We start from the raw sequence: 18,581 nt of genomic DNA, 5'->3' as shown, positions 1-18,581 counted from the left end.
AGAAGACAAAAATGGGACAATTTGCTTGTAAAAAAATCGGAATCGGCCATGAAAAATCATAATCGGTGCATATATGCACAGTCTTTGACATCAACAGCAAAATATATTGGAAGTGTTTTTAAATTTATTTTAGTTTATTTCGCTATCTTAAAGGCGGGGTAGGTAAGTCTGAGAAACTAGCAGAAAACTGCTGGATTTTGAAAGTATCCAACAGAGAAACTCCCACCCCCCTTCCTTCTGAGGTCATTCCAAAGCCACGCTCCCAAAAACACTTGAACACGCAATGGCAACTGCTCAACTGGAGGATGCGTTTACCAGTGCGGAGCTGAGAGGAGCGCAGTGCGATTGAGTGACATCATGTCAGAATCACAGGTAATAAAATACCTTTTTGACTGCTCTTTCTCTGCCATAATTGTGAGACTTCGTGGCTTGCACGACCGTACACGCCTCTCCTCTTCCGAAATGAGCGAGTCAACCGGGAGGCGGGAGGGGAGGGTCAGCACTCGGTCCGAATGGAATGATGAGCTGTGTTTATTGCAGCCCTGAGAGGACTACAGACACTCTATTTTTATAAACTCCTTTTCAGAGTACTTACATTTTAGATATTGTTAGCCTCATAGCATAATTGCCTATGTCATATTTCAATGTTTTTATACTAGGCAATTATGCTATGAGGCTAACTATTGGTATATAAAGACAGTATATAAACTATTGGTAAATAAAATTCAAAACAAAACTTTCTTGATTGCAAATGACTGGAATGGGATTTTTTTAATTTGAGATTAATTCAGGTAAATTCAGTTCTGTGGAAAACATTGTAAAAGCACAAACAAAGGAAGCAAAAACTGATAAACAATAAGTGGATGATTGAGAACGAAAGGCAATCAGTTGTAGATAAATAAAGATAAAGGTTTTGGTGTAGGTGCTGGTATATCTGTATTAAAAACACACAGAAAAGCAGAGATTATCACTGTGTGGAATCTTGATTGTTATTCTGAATTCTCAAAATGAATCATCCAACCCAACTAAACTCTCCACATTGACATCTATTACTGAACATTCTTGAGGACAGTGCATGGCCAGACAGATGATTGTAACATGAACAGTATGTTCAGTTTTGGTGTCTGAGTTCCTAGTTAGTTTCCCTAGCTGTTAATTAGTTCTATCACACCCGTTCTGTTTCATACTAATTACTCCCCATTTATTTAAGCCCTGACCCCTGGTTTCACAAAGTTACATGCCACTCCTGCATAAAAACGCATCCGCAGAACTAAGGAAACAGGCTACTAATTGAAACATTGCTTCAAATTAAGTTTGATTATCGATGATTATCTCTATATAATTAAATGATCAATCCAATCATGCAAGCTTGTCTGGTAGTATATGGAAATAATAGAAAGACAAATAAGTCAGTGAAAACTCATCAAAACCCTGACATGACTGTGTACCGTAAGCATAAACAACTTACATATCCATTAATAAGAGAATTCATATGAGACATCATACATTTTCCCCCATAATTCATTTTACTTCAAAATGATTTACTGGTCCATAATCAAGGACATAATTTCTGTTACCATCTGTGACTTCAAAGTGAATTTGCTTTTCCCTTGTGGAACATTTCACATACAGTAGAGACCAAAAATAGAACTGAACTATTCCTATGGGACAAGGCCTAAAAGTATTAACTCTGGATTACACACAATATATTTGATTCCCAAAATTAAACTATCCTTTCGGCTTGCCAAACATGATATCAATAACACGGTCTAGGATAAATAATATAAAAACTTGTCATAACTGTACTGAGCCACTTTATAAATATGTGCCAAATTAGCACAACATAAAACATTGCAGCCAACAAAAAGGGTTGCTTTGAGTCCAAGTGCTCTAATGAGAGGCTTGTATTTCTGCCTACCCTTAAAATAAGTCCTTTTTCACATTTCAATTCACAGTTTAGCAAAGGTTATTCACAATCTGCAAGTCAGGATCAAAATAACCAAACTTATATTATATTTCACAAAGCTCGAGAGAGTTCATAGTGAATTTAAAACATCCTGCTCAGAGGACGAGGCTCCGATTTCTGCAACACTGAGAGAGGTTGGGAAAAATCGATTCTGCTACAAATCGTGATTCTTGAGATTTTTAATTGTTACCATGTTTTAAATGCTCTTAAATTGTTTATAAAATGGTTGATACAGTACAATAAAATAGTAACCGTCTTTCTACACTGTTATGTTTATTCAGTAGTGATCACCCACATTACCTTCACAGACGTTTTAAAATGCTTAATGAGAAGAATGTTTAACGTGGCTTAATGTTCTAAAACAACAACCAGTGATATTGTGGCTGAGCATTAAACCACATCAGGTGTTTTTCACATAAAGCACTTTAGAATCCCCACCATACAGGTGAAACTCGAAAAATTTGAATATCGTGCAAAAGTTATAATTTTGATGATTATGGCTTACAGCTTATGAAAACCCCAAATTCAAAATCTCAGAATTAGAATATTACATGAAATCAATAAAAGAAAAGGATTTTAAATACAGAAATGTCGGCCCTCTGAAAAGTATAATCATGCATATGTATATAGTTATATATAATAAATATATTAGTTTCACCTTTTACTTTGAATTACTGAAATACATGAACTGTTGCACGATATTCTAACTTTTCGAGTTTCACCTGTATACTGTAAGGCCCTTCACACGGAAAGCGCTTCTTTTCCATTGTTTTCTATCTAAACGTGCTAGACGGACGCCGTATCCATTTTTCTGACATATGAGCATGTTTTATATTTTTAGAATATTTTTTTAATCATTAAATTAAGATCATTAAATCAAAAAAATTCTATTTTACAGTAAGACTTAAACAGACATCAACAGTCTGGAAATCAAAAGCCAAATTGTATAAAATTCCAAAATACTTTTTAAAAATTGCAATAGGCCTACATATCGTATGAGCAGAATGACCTAAATATTGTAGAATTACGAGGTCTATGGTAATTATCAGTCCTAAAAGTAAGTAAGGGCCAATTTTCATGACCACTGAAATCATACTTCAGATGTTGATTCCACAGTTCAAAAATTGCTATTCATCAAAAGAAGACTAAAGCACCATGGGGTCTTTTTTAAAGAAAGAGATCATGTTACTGTGGTGTCTCAAACAGACAGGCTGAACATTTTGTTTTATCGTGGTGCCATAATTTCCTGCTGCTAGAACGCTGTAAGAATCAAATCCACCTGCTACATCCTTATGAAAAGAGACGTGCCGTACTGAGTGCTAAAAGGTGGAAAATGTGAGGTAGAGTCAAGGTGAAAAGGTGAAAAAATAAAAGAAATGATAGAAGACAGAGACTATAAAGACATAATCGTCATCTACTGAGATAAAAGGTTTGTGGTAAAGGATTTAATTCTATAATCACCAGAAGTAGGAAAATATTTTTGATCCTCCCACCATGCAAACTGCCTTTCACTTTTCCCCATTCCTCATTACGGTTAGAAAAACTTTTCTTCCTGTGTGGGTTTCCCTCATTACTCATAGTATTTTTCTCCTCCTAACAATGTGAGCTATACATCCATAAGTTATTACTGTCAAGGGCAGAATTCACTAATAGGCCTGTGTCTGTGTGTCTGTGTGTGTGTGTGAGTCACGTGCTGATCAACAGGATGGGGCCTCCCCTCGCAGAGAGGGATTCTGTTTGCTCAGACAGTTGCCTGGCAACCTTACGTCATAAGTTTGCACCAAGGAGATGAAATGGAGAAAGCAAGGAGAAAAAAGCGGTTATGGGTTTGTGTGAATGTATCAGAGGGAGTGTGTGTGTATATCAGTGCATAATGGGATCTTTTTGTACCAGTCCACAAGAAAACAAAACATAATGCAACATCATTCTCATATAAATCGGATGCATGTAAACATAAAACATGTGAAAGAATGAGAAGTGCACTACACCCACATTTCAAAATGTAAACTAATTTCAAATTTTTACACTACACTACATGCATATATGATAAAGGAGGACAACTTACTGTAGATGTAAGGAGATGTTAAAAAACAAATCATTAACGACATGAAGGTTCATATATCAGAAAAAATTCTTAAATGTAAATCAATAGTTTGGAAAATAAAACTATCCAAAAATGAAATGGTCTCTAGATTGACTCCTGTCTTTAGACGTCATGAATTACTGAGCTTGTCAGAGCTGTGGTGCTTAGAGCTCGGGCCACATATACAGGAGCTGGTGGTTCATGGGAAACCAGATTCATGTCCTGATCCCATTCACCCTTTCTCAGCCCAATATTCCTTTCAACACTAAACAACTATCCCAGTATAAATAAATGTGAAAACTGCTCCCAAAATTAAGCCTGTTCCATGTTTTTATTGCACTAGTTACAGTTTAAACTCTGTGCTTTATGATTTCTATGTATATTGTGGCATATTCAACATATTTCCACTTAACAATCTGATCTGAATTCAACTATTTTTCTGCTTGTCCAATCAGTCTTGTGTTACTAGATCTACTACAAAAATGATACATTTTAATTTACCAGCATAATAGATGCATCAGGGAAAATGTTTTGTTTCATAATTTATTATTATGATTAGACAACCAAAAATGTTTTTACTTTGCAATAATAACGATACTCTGTTACTAACGTAACCTCGGTTCTCTCTAGAGAGGGAACGAGTATTGCATAAGTTTAGCTTACGCTACGGGAAAGATTCATCTTCTCGAGATACTGAAGCCAAAAAATTATTGTATTCCTTGTCAACGCAGTGCAGCAGCTAGCAGACCTAGAGCAGGCCATCACGCGTGCTCATTGGCTGCCCTGCGGCAACTGCTGCAGCCTACCAGTGAGCCCAGCGTGACGTCACGCCCAATGAAGGGCGCCCGCGCCTTCATAGCGTCACAGCCTGCCAGAATGGGTGTGGCTTAGCGTATAAAAGTAGGGGCTGTAGGCTGAATTCTCTGGTTTTTCGTCGACTGAAGCGAAGTCGCTCGTGGCGCGAGCACGGCCGGTTATGCAATACTCGTTCCCTCTCTAGAGAGAACCAAGGTTACGTTAGTAACCGAGTATCGTTCTCTTACGAGAGGTTCTCTCGTATTGCGTAAGTTTAGTTTACGCTACGGGAACACTTTGTCAACGCCGTGCGCGCCAAGCATTCACCATGAGACCCCGAACTTTCAGGGGAACCCCATAAGTGAAAAATAAGGTGGCCAGCCACGCGGGCCATCACTTGTACATAAGCACACGTAGGACATACAGAGCAGCGCGCCGGTCTGTATAGGCACATGGCACATACCCTACTTAGTGCAGCTCAACCAGGAGAGCTGAGTCATGTGAGAGTGATCTGAGCAGGAGATCTAGGCAGAATACACCTCTCCTTCAAACTGACAACAGTTTAGCCTGCAAGGCAGGAACTTCTAGGTTATAAAACCTGACAAAGGTAGACGGGGAGCTCCAGCCCGCCGCTACACATATGTCATGGATAGAAATTCCACTGGACCATGCCCACGAAGAGGCCACGCCTCTCGTGGAATGAGCCCTGATGCCCAGAGGGCATTGCAGACCTTTCGACGCATAAGCGGCTGCTATAGCGTCCACTATCCATCTGGACAGGCTCTGTTTCGAGGAGGCGAGACCCTTGGTGCGCCCACCAAACAAAACAAAAAGCTGTTCCGAACGCCTGAAGGAGGCGAAGCGCGTAATGTAAACCCTCAGCGCTCTGACAGGGCAGAGGAGATTCACATACCTTTCGCTGTCAGATGCTGGGAAAGCTGACAATGAAATAACTTGCGCTCTGAATGGAGTGCCCATCACTTTAGGGACATAGCCATGTCTAGGTCTGAGGATGACTTTAGAGTCATTCGGCCCGAACTCAAGACACGACGCGCTGATAGACAGCGCATGCAGGTCCCCCACACGTTTTACTGACGACAGTGCAGTCAGAAAGACGGTTTTCAGTGATAGATCTTTCAACCCCACGGAGTCTAGTGGTTCAAATGGAAAAGCTTTCAGGGTCTCGAGGACCAACGAAAGATCCCATATAGGAACCGACGGGGGGCGCGGTGGATTCATCCTTCTAGCTCCTCTAAGGAAGCGGATGACCAACTCGTGTCTTCCCAGTGACTGGCCGTGCGTCGATTCTGCGAACGCTGCCACGGCCGCCACGTATACTTTGAGCGTGGATGGGGATCTTCCCTTATCCAGCAGCTCTTGTAGGAAGGTGAGCAGATGCGCCACCCCGCATGTCCGAGGGGCCAGACCTCTGTCGGTGCACCATCCAGAGAACACCGACCATTTAGACGCGTAGAGCCACAGGGACAGAGGGACAGGCTGAACGGCAGGACGGTGTATTGATATACCTGACCGTCGAAGGCGAATCTCAAAAAATGCCTGTGACGGGGTACTATCTGAATCTGAAAATAGGCATCCTTCAGATCTAGAGAAATAAACCAGTGCCTCGGGCGAACGTGCGCGAGGATTTTTCAGGTCGTAAGCATTTTGAACGGTCTTTTCGCAAGTACTTTGTTCAAATGTCTCAGATCTAGGATAGGTCTGAAGGCTCCGTCCTTCTTGGGTACGAGAAAATATCGTCTGTAAAAGCCTGACTCGCTCAGAGAAGGCGGTACCTTTTCTATAGCCCCTTTGCACAGCAGCTTTGCTATTTCTGCGTGAAGTAGGTGTGCTACTTCCGCATTCACTATCGTCGCGGTCCGGGCTTGAAAGCGCGGGGGCCGGCGAATGTATTGAAGTGTATAGCCCTGCTTTATTGTGCTATGTGAGCCGCTAGGGGGCGAATGGCCTCCGGGTACAGACCGCCCGCCATTTGCGGACTTGTGAAACTGAACCGGAGCCGAAAGCGCGGTGCGCACGCTCTCGGTTCTTGGCAATGGCTGCTCCCTGACAGCCGAAACCGGCTGACTTATATGAGATGTCCCAATCATAAGGGATGGGAAACATACTTTTACCACACTTTGACGCGTGAGCACCGCACCGGGCGGAAAAGCTTTCTGTAAGCGTGAGCGCGTGCACGAGACTTACAACTGTATCTGACGCCCCGATCATACTGGATGGGGAGCGTTTTATTAACGCCCTGCGTTTTGTGATAACACTTAGACGAGCGAGCGGGGCCCGGGGGGAGATTTGTGTTAGCAAGCATGAGCGCTCTCTGGCGGGCACGAGACTTACATTCATAACCTGCTTTTTTGATCGTGTAACAGAGCGGGCAGATAGTGGGCACAGACCTGTGGACACATTTCTTACATTCAACACTCGAGCGGCTTTTCTGCGCTTTATGAGAGTGTGCTCTTTGAGTGACACGGGATTCGGAGTGCTTATGTGTAGGGGTGAACACTGGGGCGTGGGCATTTCACTACACTTAAAACACTGACGGCGTGAGTCGGACCAGACATTGTACTCTTTTTGAGATTTCTCTGGGTCGGCGTAAAAACGGCGTTTGTGTGCAGGCGAGAGGGTGAATAAACCGGCTCGTTGGCTGCTAATTGAACCACTGCAGTAGCCTGTTTGAAGGGGACTGACAGGGAAATGAACTTTGACGGCGGTCCGGCCGCAGCGGGACACGCGTGTCTTTTCTCTCTTGCTGTTAGGAGGGCTCTTCGTGCTCAGACTTCAGCGTAATTCTTTGCCGAGGCCCTCTGGGGGGCGGCGGTCTGTGACGGCTGTCTGAGTGCGATCCAGGGCGGCCGCCCTGGCGTCGCTGCGAAGGCTGAGGCTGTGCTGGACGCTGGGTGCTGGACTCTGAAGGAAACAGCCGTCGAGCCTGATCGGCGCGGGTTCCTCTAGCAGCGAAAACTCGAGCCCGAGACGGTCAACAGCCTGTGTCAGCAGGCTCATCAGTTCCGCCTCAGCTCCGCCTCAGCTCCAGCGCGGGTACGGGTAGATTCCTGGATCGACGAGGTGGCGGAATGAAGCGACCATTCCTCGCTGTCCGATGCCAGGATGGAGCAGCAGTCTTTCGTGGCGTGTTCCTCGGACTCATCCTCCGATGCGACGGCAGTGAGGCTCGTAAGCGCCAGCTGCGCGTCAGTGAGGAGAGGCGGAGAAGGCGAAGGCAAGGCTCGAGGGAGGTTCTCCGGCGAGCGCGTCGCTGTGGCCACAGGTTCCGGCTTTCTCAGGGAACGGCGCTTCTTCCTGCGCGGTCCCACAGAGGGCGAAGTGACTGCTGCGGTGTTAAACGCCTCGAATCGAGCCCGCAGGGTCGACAGTGGAAGCTCCTCACAGAGCTCGCAGCCCCCGGACGCGAGGGCGAGCTCTGCGTGTTCCAGGCCCAGGCAGAGAGCGCAGATCAGGTGGCGGTCTCCGGCACTGAGCGGGGCTCTACACGAGCCGCAGGAAGTGCGAGGCATCTTGAAAAAGATGCTCGCTGCTCTTTTAGAATATTTTAGCAAGGTAAAAAGGATACGTCGCCGGATAGTGTAGCTCGCACGGATGGCTGAAGGTGGCGAAGACGGCCGGCTTCCTCAGCGCAGTCCTAAGCTGGCTGTTCGCTGTTCGACGGCGGCGGTGGCTTCTCTCAAATCCAGCGATGCGAAGAGCTCGCTGAAGAGATGAAAAATCAGAGAATTCAGCCTACAGCCCCTACTTTTATATGCTAAGCCACGCCCATTCTGGCGGGCTGTGACGCTATGAAGGCGCGGGCGCCCTTCATTGGGCGTGACGTCACGCCGGGCTCACTGGTAGGCTGCAGCAGTTGCCGCAGGGCAGCCAATGAGCACGCGAGATGGACTGCTCTAGGTCTGCTAGCTGCTGCACTGCGTTGACAACCAGGCCTAGACTTTACGTTATGTTTTGTCAATTTTCACTTGACCTACTTGCTCGTCTCCTGTTTCTCTCTCCCGTCGCGGACCTCGATGAACCACGTCCCCCTCGCCACAACAGTATTTCAGAAAGCTATGATGTCATGATTTTTTAGCAGCGTTTACTCCAGTCTTCATTGACACATGATCCTTCAGAAATCATTCTAATTTGCTCATTCAATGCTCAAGAAACATGTCTTATTATACATGTTGAAGACATTGTGTTCATATTTTTGTGGAAACCATGCTACATTTTTTTCTTTAGGATTTTTATGATGAACAGAAAGTTCAAAGGAACAGTATCTATTTGAAATACAAATCTTTTGTAACATAAATCTCTTTACTGTCACGTTTGATCAATTTAATGCACCCTTGCTGAATTAAAGTATTCTTAAAAAATATATTTCTGACCCCAACTACAACGTACAATGAATCACAGAATTTAAAACATTTATGTTTTCAGGGCATAAACATGACCAATGAACACAAGATGTAGTAAAATGCACCGTTCCACCAATATGTTTGAAATCTTTCTCACACGAACCCTTACTGTTAGACCCTGGAGGTGTTTTTTCCCCTGACTTACAACCTCAGGCAACTTCCTCTAGATCATACTGCAGCAGGAACAGGGTCTAGACTGGGACAGAGCATGTTGTCCAGCAAAAGGCTTGTACAGTGAACACATATCTTATCCAGAGATATTTTGCCTCTTAGTGCCATTAAACAGTATGAGCCTCATTATTCTCTCTCTCCATCCGCTCTCTCATGTCTAGCAGTGAAGAAATGCATGTAGGCCTACCCTATTCCATTTGCCTCTCTGTCTCCAACTGACACTCAATTATCCTCCAGCCCTGGAGTATTTATACCATTCCCTTACATCTATATTAGATCTTTCTCTCCATTTCTCTCTCTTCCTCCCCCACTTTTCTCCAAACTATTTGGTCTGTCCATGACTCATCTCTTTTTCATGTAGAATTTATGTGACCATTCTTTTACATGTACCTCTTTATTTGACCCTTTCTCAGATCCATTATTAAACTCTTTCTACGTAGCCCACAGATAGTTTCTCTATGTAGTACTGGGGAAGGTGAGAATGATTTACACTGTGCCTTTGTAATGTGGGTGCAACTGACATAACGGTTTCAGCGTGACAGAGATGTGATGGACTCCTGCACAGCCCACAATGGAAAAGAACTTCACAAATCAAAAATCAGCGAACAGATAAACCGAAATCTCAGCGATCGTCGGTTGAGCTTAGACAGGGCTACAGTGTGAGCAACTTTCTCTTATTTTCTGCCCTTTTTATAACATCTCTTCCCACTCTACCGCAGACACAGAGTTTCCAGTAACCTTGTTAATCATATTTGCACCATTCAGTAAAGTACCAAAGGAAATTATTGTTAACGTAATGAGCAATAAAAATCCACTTGCACCCACCCTCTTCGAGTCCTGTCACGACCTTCCTCCCAGTGAACATGAAATGTTTTACCAAAAAATAAACAGTGAGCTAATAATATATTCATTGCCAAATAGATATTTCAGGAATAAGAAATAAACTCAAAACTTGACTAATTCAGACTCACACTAGGGAACAGGACTCAGGAACAGAACAACCAAGATACAACATCAACAACTCACAAAGACTGAACTAGACACAGGGCTTAAATACACAGGCAAACAAGCTAAACAAGAGAACAAGGGGCATGGTTAATCAGAGATACATGGGAAGACTAATAAACAAGAAAACTACAAAGGACTACAAAGCATGGCACAGAACAGGAAATAACAAAAGTCCACACAAGACAAGGGGAACACAAGACAGGAATCATGACAGTAACTCTTAAACCATACGTAAAATACAGGAGGATCATACAATATCTGTAAACAAAGTTATATTCCACTGACAAATTTACATCTCACATTAGTGGAATTTTAGTGAGATGCTTATGTAGAAATGCATACAACAGTAAGGAACTCAAAGCGGAGTACAACTGCATTATTATGTGACATTATCCAGATCTACAAGCCTCTCAGTCCACACTTGACACTTTAACTGCGTCATGCTTTTTCACTTGGCCATTTCAAAACAGCAGTACAGTAAGAGATGTTCTTATCCATGGTACTGTGCCTAAGAAAATATTAGTTTCTAAAACAACAACTGTTTTATTTATTCATTCATAGAGGAAACTAATGAAATGTGATGCTAGCTAACTAGTTCCACGCTGCTAGCTGACTAGTCAGCCAAATGGGGTTTGTCGTGTAGTTAAGAGTCACTCAGAATCAACACGCCAGAGAATAACTGTCTGCAGCTGTGTTTGTTTCACACACACGCACACATATGTTTTGTATCATGGTGAAGACCTCCCTTTGACTTCTATTGTACTTAAATTAAGCTGCCACTATGGACTAACCCAAATAAACCCTAACATTGTTTTTGGCATATAAGGCCCTATCTTGCACACAGCGCAATTGACTTTGTACACCGACGCATGTATCATTCGTATTTTGCACCCGCGCAAAGCAGACTTTTCCCTCCACAGACGCACTCCGGCAAATTAGGGAATGAACTTGCGCTCCCTGGTAAATGTGCCGTTATAATAGTATTGCGCCATGGAACAAGCGCACCTCGTTCATCATGCTCTTAAAGGGAATGTGATATAAAGCTCTTATTGGTTTGTTTCCCGTTACGCCCAAACCACACCTATGAATAATGAAGCTACTTCAGACCAACCCCTTTTAAGCCCCTTTCGCACAGCGTGTTGATCCCGGGAAATTGCCAGAACGCCTTCTGTGTGAACGCAAACACGACCCGGGATTGATCCCGGGATCGATGCCGGGTTGGGGACCTAGTAACATTGCCGGGATCAGTCCCGCGGAACGCGCGCTGTGTGAACAAAAGCCATAATCAATGCTGTGTCATAATGATGACACTGAAGTGAAGTGAAAGCAAGATAGTGAAACGGTACGTAATGCGCTAGTTACGGATCGAATAGGAGAAAAAAATGCACAAGCGTGGTTTATCGAGAGAGAAATCGCAGCTCATAAGCAAACTATAGACGCTGCTGAGACATTACATGTCACATCGATGTCACGTGTCTTTACGGGATTTTTACGGGTTGTGTGTGAACGCACTCTCTGATTCCGGAAAATCACTGGCAGTGTGAATGAACCAAAATCAAACGAACCCGGGTCAAATCCCGGGTCACTTTATGCGTGTATTTTCTGGAATCTCTGAGTGAAAGGGGCTTTAGATTTGCGTCGAGCGCAAGAGTCATTTATCCCGCCGGTTAAATAGCAACAGCGCCGAGATCCGCCCACAAAGTTACTTGCGCTTTGCGCTTGACACTTGCGTTTTAGATCGTTAAAATAGGGCCATTTATATGAAAATAGTTTTATGGTTCATTCTACAAAGCGGACATCATCGTATAAGTTTACATTTACATTTCATCATATAGCAGACCCTTTTATCCAAAGCATCTAACAAAAGAGGAGAGCATTAGAAGCAATCAAACCAACAATAGGGATACAATACAGTATGCAAGTCCTGTGACCAGTCCCAGTTAGTATAGCACATGACACGTAGCAAGGTTTTTTTTTTTTTTTAAATAGATATATAGACACAATAATAAGTGTTAATGGGCCATGTGTTGATGAAAAAGATGCGTCTTCAGCCGTTTCATGAAAATGGCTAAAGACTCTAAACGGCAGCTTGGGTTGAGTTAGGCAGGTCATTCCACCAACTTGGAACAGTCAAGGGTAAAGGTCCGTGAAAGTGATTTTGTGCCTCTTTGGAATGGCACCACATGTTGTCACATGATTCTTCAGAAATCATTCTTATATGCTGATTGCTGCATATTATTATTACATTAGTTATCAATGTTGAAAACAGTTATGCTACTTGATATTTTTTGTGGAAACAGTGATTTTTCTTTTCAGGATCTTTGATGAATAGAAAGTTCAAACAGAGGCTCACACAGAGAGTTTATACACAGGAGAATAAGACAGTGGCTGTGATGAATGAAAAATCTGCAGAGAGTGGCAGGCTGAACAGCTGGGTCTGAGGGGTTAGTGAGGGGCACAGAATCATCAAAATCCCAGCTTCCATAAACACAGACCGCTCTAGAATTAAACTGCATGGCTGGGAAGTCGCAGTCCATTCAGAGCCAACAGCAGTGCTACCATGTGCAGCCAGTTTCACTAACCCACACCCAGCTGCTTGTCACAGTCTTAAGTATGATAAGGTATAGTGTAATATTTTTGTAATATTCTCCACAGAAGAACTCAACAGATCTCTGTGGTCTGGCGTGCAGCCGGAAGAAAGAGCTCTGACAGTGGGTGAGAGTGGCAGCTAAAGATGTCACATTATCAAACCCTAGGGATGAGGCTGGAAGAGACCTGATAATGCTATTTCAATGACAGGAACTGCTGGCCTTTCACATGAAACTCCCAGATGTGCTTAGAAAGAAATAAGAAGGGCCAAAAAATTAGCAAGTTGCAACTTGAGTGTATTTATACAGTATGTGGTTGTAGATTGTCAACCTGATATTACTTGTGCTTACAAAAATATACTGTATGTTCAAGGAGTTTCAAGCAGTTTATATTTATTTCGCCACACATATTAGCAGGTTACAATATTCACAATGTGTGCATGAGAAACGTAGGTGTAAGTAGAGTTTCGACACTTAGACTTTTTGTTGTTGTGTGTAGCACACTGAATTCAGTAGAAAAAGCCACATGAAATCTATTTGTCAACATGATCTTTTGCAATATATTTTTTTATGAAACAACATACAGTAGTGCAGCAAACTACTCAACCTTTGCTTGAAACAATCAAGTTAGCAATTCTAATTGTTAATGACACACTTTTGACAGCCATTTTATAATCAGGTATAACCTATAGATCCATCAGGGAATAATAACTTCTGTCATGGGAATGCTCCTCATACTCTCAATACATTTCGTTTTTTTAATTTTGTAATGCATAATGTTTTGTTTACAATATTTCAATTTTCCTCATATATGCCATGTTATAATATTTTAACAGCAATGTTCAATTTCATGTTAATTCTTATACATTTAGTTTCTAATACCTCAGATTAATTGAGAAAATACAGCATTTATACTTTCAATAATTCATTTGTAACACCAAATTTAACCTAAGAGAACTGCTAAAGAAAATGGAGGAAACACTTGGTGATCAGTTCAGTATTATTTATATAGTATTTAAGTATTAAAGTAATTTAATTAAATATTTCTATTTGGCACAATTGATTTTTTTAATTTAGTTTTAGTCATTTTAGTACACTTACTTTCTTGGACATTTGGACAAGTCAGAACAGCCGCATCCCTTGATCAAACAGGATCAGGTTATTTTATGTCACAGCATTAGCTGTAACATGGAGGCTGCAAGGCCTATGAACAGTGTAGGAAAACTAATACGGCTTTTGGGTGATAGATAAATAAATAAAGGAGCCTTTGAGAATCGGTTTTGAATTGACCTTATTTTTTTTTAAAAATAGTTTTTTTTTGCCCAGCCCTTGTTTCTGATCAAGTTTTCTAAAGTTCTCATCTAATAGTTTATTTTATTTCAGCTTTATTTAGATTTTTTCTTAAAGCCTACTCTATATATTAAGTGGCTTTAACACCTATGTACTAACATTGAAATTAATAATTTGATACAATGGACTTATTGTGTACATACATGTTTTTACATTGTACTTATAATTTAAAAACACCTGCATGTAATTACAGCTGTAATTAATTTATATAATTACATTTGTAATTGCATTGTTGACCCTTCCTTTACACCTTAACCTACCCATACCAACACACCTGTCCCTAACCTTACCCGTATCACACCTCAATAGCAGCAAAAGTGTTTTACAACACAACATGAACACAGTAAGTACATACCTACTTTTTGATTTAAGTTCATAGTACCTAAAGCCACTTAATATAAAGTGGGACCTTTTATTTTATTTAGAATTAAAAATGTACACTTTACCTAATAAATTCACACACATTTTATATAGGCATGATATAACACTTTCTCTAACAACTCAATGTTTTCACTGGTTCTATGAATATCTATCTATGTACAGCAGGACTCATGCTCTGCCCACAAACCCGCGGCTCGGCCCCTTTTATAATTTAAGGTCACAGAAGAGCTGCAGAAGGAACAGTGGAACAAATCAGAAAGAAAAAAAGCTAAGCATCTCACACACTACTTAAGTAGAAATGTTGTCTGATTGATAGATGCACTGAGGGCATTTGGGTATGGATCTTCTTCTGGGTCTGTTCGTGCATTGCTGTCTGGGTAAAGAAAGATATTTTTTTTCCTATTGATTTCACAGAAGCAGAATCGGCGTAGCATGTCCAGGCCTAAAGAAGAGACAGGAGCATTTACAGTAACTCCCAACACAAAACTGAATATTGTGCTTACTTCATTGTTGTGACTCTATCTGATGCATTTACATGACATGCCTTTTAGAGTTCTCTTTTCTCACATCAAAAACAACTTGATGACGCTTTAAGTGCGAGATACCACAAAGCAATTCTTTACGAAGTTCACAAATATAATTACTTACAGCTGCATTTGCCACTTATGCATTAGTAAAGTGTGTGACTGAACTGAGATTTAGTATTTTATCCTTAATGGTCCAAAATGGCTGATGAAACAGTACAAGGAAAGAGAATTTGACATGCACTGTTGAAATTAAGCAATGCTAAATGCATTTAACAATCAATCAATCTCAAAACACAAATTTACCATTATTTTGTCATGCAAGGTTCTTTTCGGTTGCACCACGTAAGAAAATCTATGTAAACAGTTTATTTACAAAATACTTTTTTCTTTATAAAAAGATTAAATAATGTATAAATAAATGTAATTTAATGTTGGAGGCTGAACACCCTCATACATAATACTGGGAAAAATATTCTCTGTTTCTCAAAATGATATAATGCAATATCCAATTATGTATCTACATGCTCCACCACTCTTGAATATCTAAGCAGGTTGAACTTTTAAAGTGGAAGAACATAGAGAAAAAATGAAGCTTTTTACCATTCCTTAAGTCTCTCTCTCTCTCTCTCTCTCTCTCTCTCTCTCTCTCTCTCTCTCTCTCTCTCTCTCTCTCTCTCTCTCTCTCTCTCTCTCTCTCTCTCTCTCTCTCTCTCTCTCTCTCTCTCTCTCTCTCTCTCTCTCTCTCTCTCTCTCTCTCTCTCTCTCTCTCTCTCTCTCTCTCTCTCTGGTCCAACATGCTCAAAGAATCCTGGGAGTATTTACAGAGGGGTTGATGTCATGGCAACAGGAGGGTTTGGTTCGAAATTGCAATGCAATGACATGTAAAAGCCAGGCAAGACCTGCTCTGATTCCCAGCTATGGGAAACCAACTGATCCAGCCTGAATGCCTATTAATTTAACTGAACATCAACAACAGAGCACAAACCAAAAGATCAAAGTGGAAAAGAGCTACATTTATTTTTTCTATAATATGATTTTTCAAATATAACACATTTCAAATGATATTTATATTTCTCAGAATTCACAAAAACGTTAATAAAGAAATTATTATTTAATGCTTTCATATATAATAATTATTATATGAAATAAATGTAATTATATTATGCAGCTAATATTTAATAAAATTATCTAATAATATAATTAAAAAAACATATAAAAACAATTATATTCCTGCTAAATTGTAGTTATATTTATTATTATTATTATTATTATTATTACTACTACAACCACTACTACTATTGTTGTATTGTTGATGTCGTTGTTTTTGTTGTTGTTGCAGGAATGATAAAGTACATGACAATAACGTGAACTACCTACTTGGAAATAGGAAGAAGAAAGACACTAATGTACTGAAAGCCACAGCACTATATTGTAGTACGTGCCAACAATTATTCTAAATAAAACAACATGCATAGCTCCCTTTCTATTTATTTTAAAAAGTTTCCCACTAACACAGACCGTCAGAGTGTCTCCCATAATGTGTGCATATACTTCAAGTGAGGACGCAAAACACTGTGCTTCTCTACCGAAACATATTCATATACACAAGAGTAGCATAGTAAAGATGAGAGACAAGCCAAGAAAACAGTATGATCAGTCAGTGTTTATTCAGGCTCTCCTTTATCGTGGACTCCATTGGGTAAAGTCTCATGAGCAATCTTTTCTCTTTCTTTATATTTCTACTCAGTGTGTCTTTTTATAATGACTGAGAGCATGCCCAATTACTGAGTAAAACATTGCACACAAGCATTCGGCATGCCCTCTCTGAGGACTGAAAACATGAATCGCGTCGTCAAGCAGCTATAGAGAAAAAGCTCAAAGCTTCTTCCCATGAAAACACAAAAACACGCATACACCGCTCAAGCTATTCCTGCTTCAGAGATCCTGTTGAGACATGAAGACCCAGTGCCTTTGGTGATTACATGATGAACCTTAATTAAGCAGGCTGATTGGAGATTTACCAGCATCTCCCGACCACATGATAGCACAGGTTTGTGAAGAGAATGAATCATCGCACACATCAAAATTGATTGCATTCCCTCACAACAGAGATTGTGGGCCACCCCAGGGCATCACGAAAGATGCCAAACAAACCCGGTCAGATAGTCGAGCTGAATTTCCCGCTATATCAAAAGAATCCACCCACAAGCCATCTATCCATCATCCACTGGCATTGATCTCTCAGCTGAATGTGAAATATAAACACTATCTGCACTCAGCTCTGACATGGCAGACAAACTATGACAATGTAGACCATAACAAAAGCACTAAGCAGGCAACATCCTACACGTGAACTCAACAAAGCACAGGAAACACCTAAAATCCTCTCCTGTGAGATGATGAAGATGGTGCAACTGAGACAAAAACCAAAATCAACACAAAGCGCTGCAATTAATTCAGACTCACAAGTTAAAAAGCCTTGATAAATGTGCATGTTTTGGTGTGACAGTTTCTGATCTGCATGCTTTTGTTGCTGACTGACAGAACCATAGAGAACAGACACCGTGGGAGGAAAATAAGGGTCACTGGCTTTCGGCAGACAGCATTTATCGGTACGTGCACAGAGAAAACATATGAGAGCGCAGAGAACAGATGTGTGTGAGAGAAAGAAAGACAAATCTTACCCTATACCTCTACTTGTTCAGGTGATGGTGCTCAGAGCACAGACTGCTCACAAACAAAATGCTTTTTTGAGCTCAGTCAGCGGCAGAAACATCCCTCCCCTCATGCATGAATTAATTAAACCTTCTCTCGCCCTCTCTCTCTCTGGCTCTTGTGATTATCCTTCAGTGTTGCATGCAACGCACTCCTTTGGCTGTAGCGGATGAAAATGTCCCTGCACTTTCTTCTCTGACAGCCTGTTTACAGACTCTGCTCTGCTGTCGTAATGTCTCTCTCTTGCTCTCTCACTCTCACTCTGCACACACTCTCTCATCAACAGTGCAATATCAAAGTGCTTCTCATAGGACGAGCCCTCCCCCTTGTGAACAACCCTAACCACCACAGTTAGTGCCTCTTACTGTAAAGTGTCACCACAGAATCTAAAATACACTGAACAAAATTATAAATGCAACACTTTTGTTTTTGCCAGAAATACTTTTTCTATGTACACAAAAGGCTTATTTCTCTAAACATTTTTTCACAAATCTGTCTAAATCTGTGTTAGTGAGCACTTCTCCTTTGCCGAGATAATCCATCCATCTCACAGGTGTGGCATATCAAGATGCTGAT

At 41.3% G+C, this 18,581-nt stretch overlaps 1 protein-coding gene across 3 annotated transcripts in view; it reads right to left on the bottom strand.

Annotated features, from left to right (window-relative positions):
- dgkg (diacylglycerol kinase, gamma) overlaps window positions 1-18,283 on the bottom strand; it is a 147,860-nt gene extending 129,577 nt beyond the window's left edge. The window contains exon 1 of one of the 3 annotated variants that reach the window (XM_077216586.1): window positions 17,975-18,283. The gene's annotated coding sequence lies outside the window, so the exon portion shown is untranslated. The remainder of the gene's footprint in view (window positions 1-17,974) is intronic. The other 2 variants (XM_077216585.1, XM_077216588.1) reach the window with 2 other exon arrangements.
- Between the last annotated feature and the right edge of the window lie 298 nt (window positions 18,284-18,581).

Source organism: Siphateles boraxobius, unplaced genomic scaffold (assembly GCF_051911475.1).
Source record: "Siphateles boraxobius isolate OS27281-9 unplaced genomic scaffold, OSU_SipBor_1 7, whole genome shotgun sequence".
Classification (NCBI taxonomy): domain Eukaryota; kingdom Metazoa; phylum Chordata; class Actinopteri; order Cypriniformes; family Leuciscidae; genus Siphateles; species Siphateles boraxobius.
Note: the sequence above shows the minus strand (reverse complement) of the source record. Positions and strands in the feature narration are given on the sequence as shown.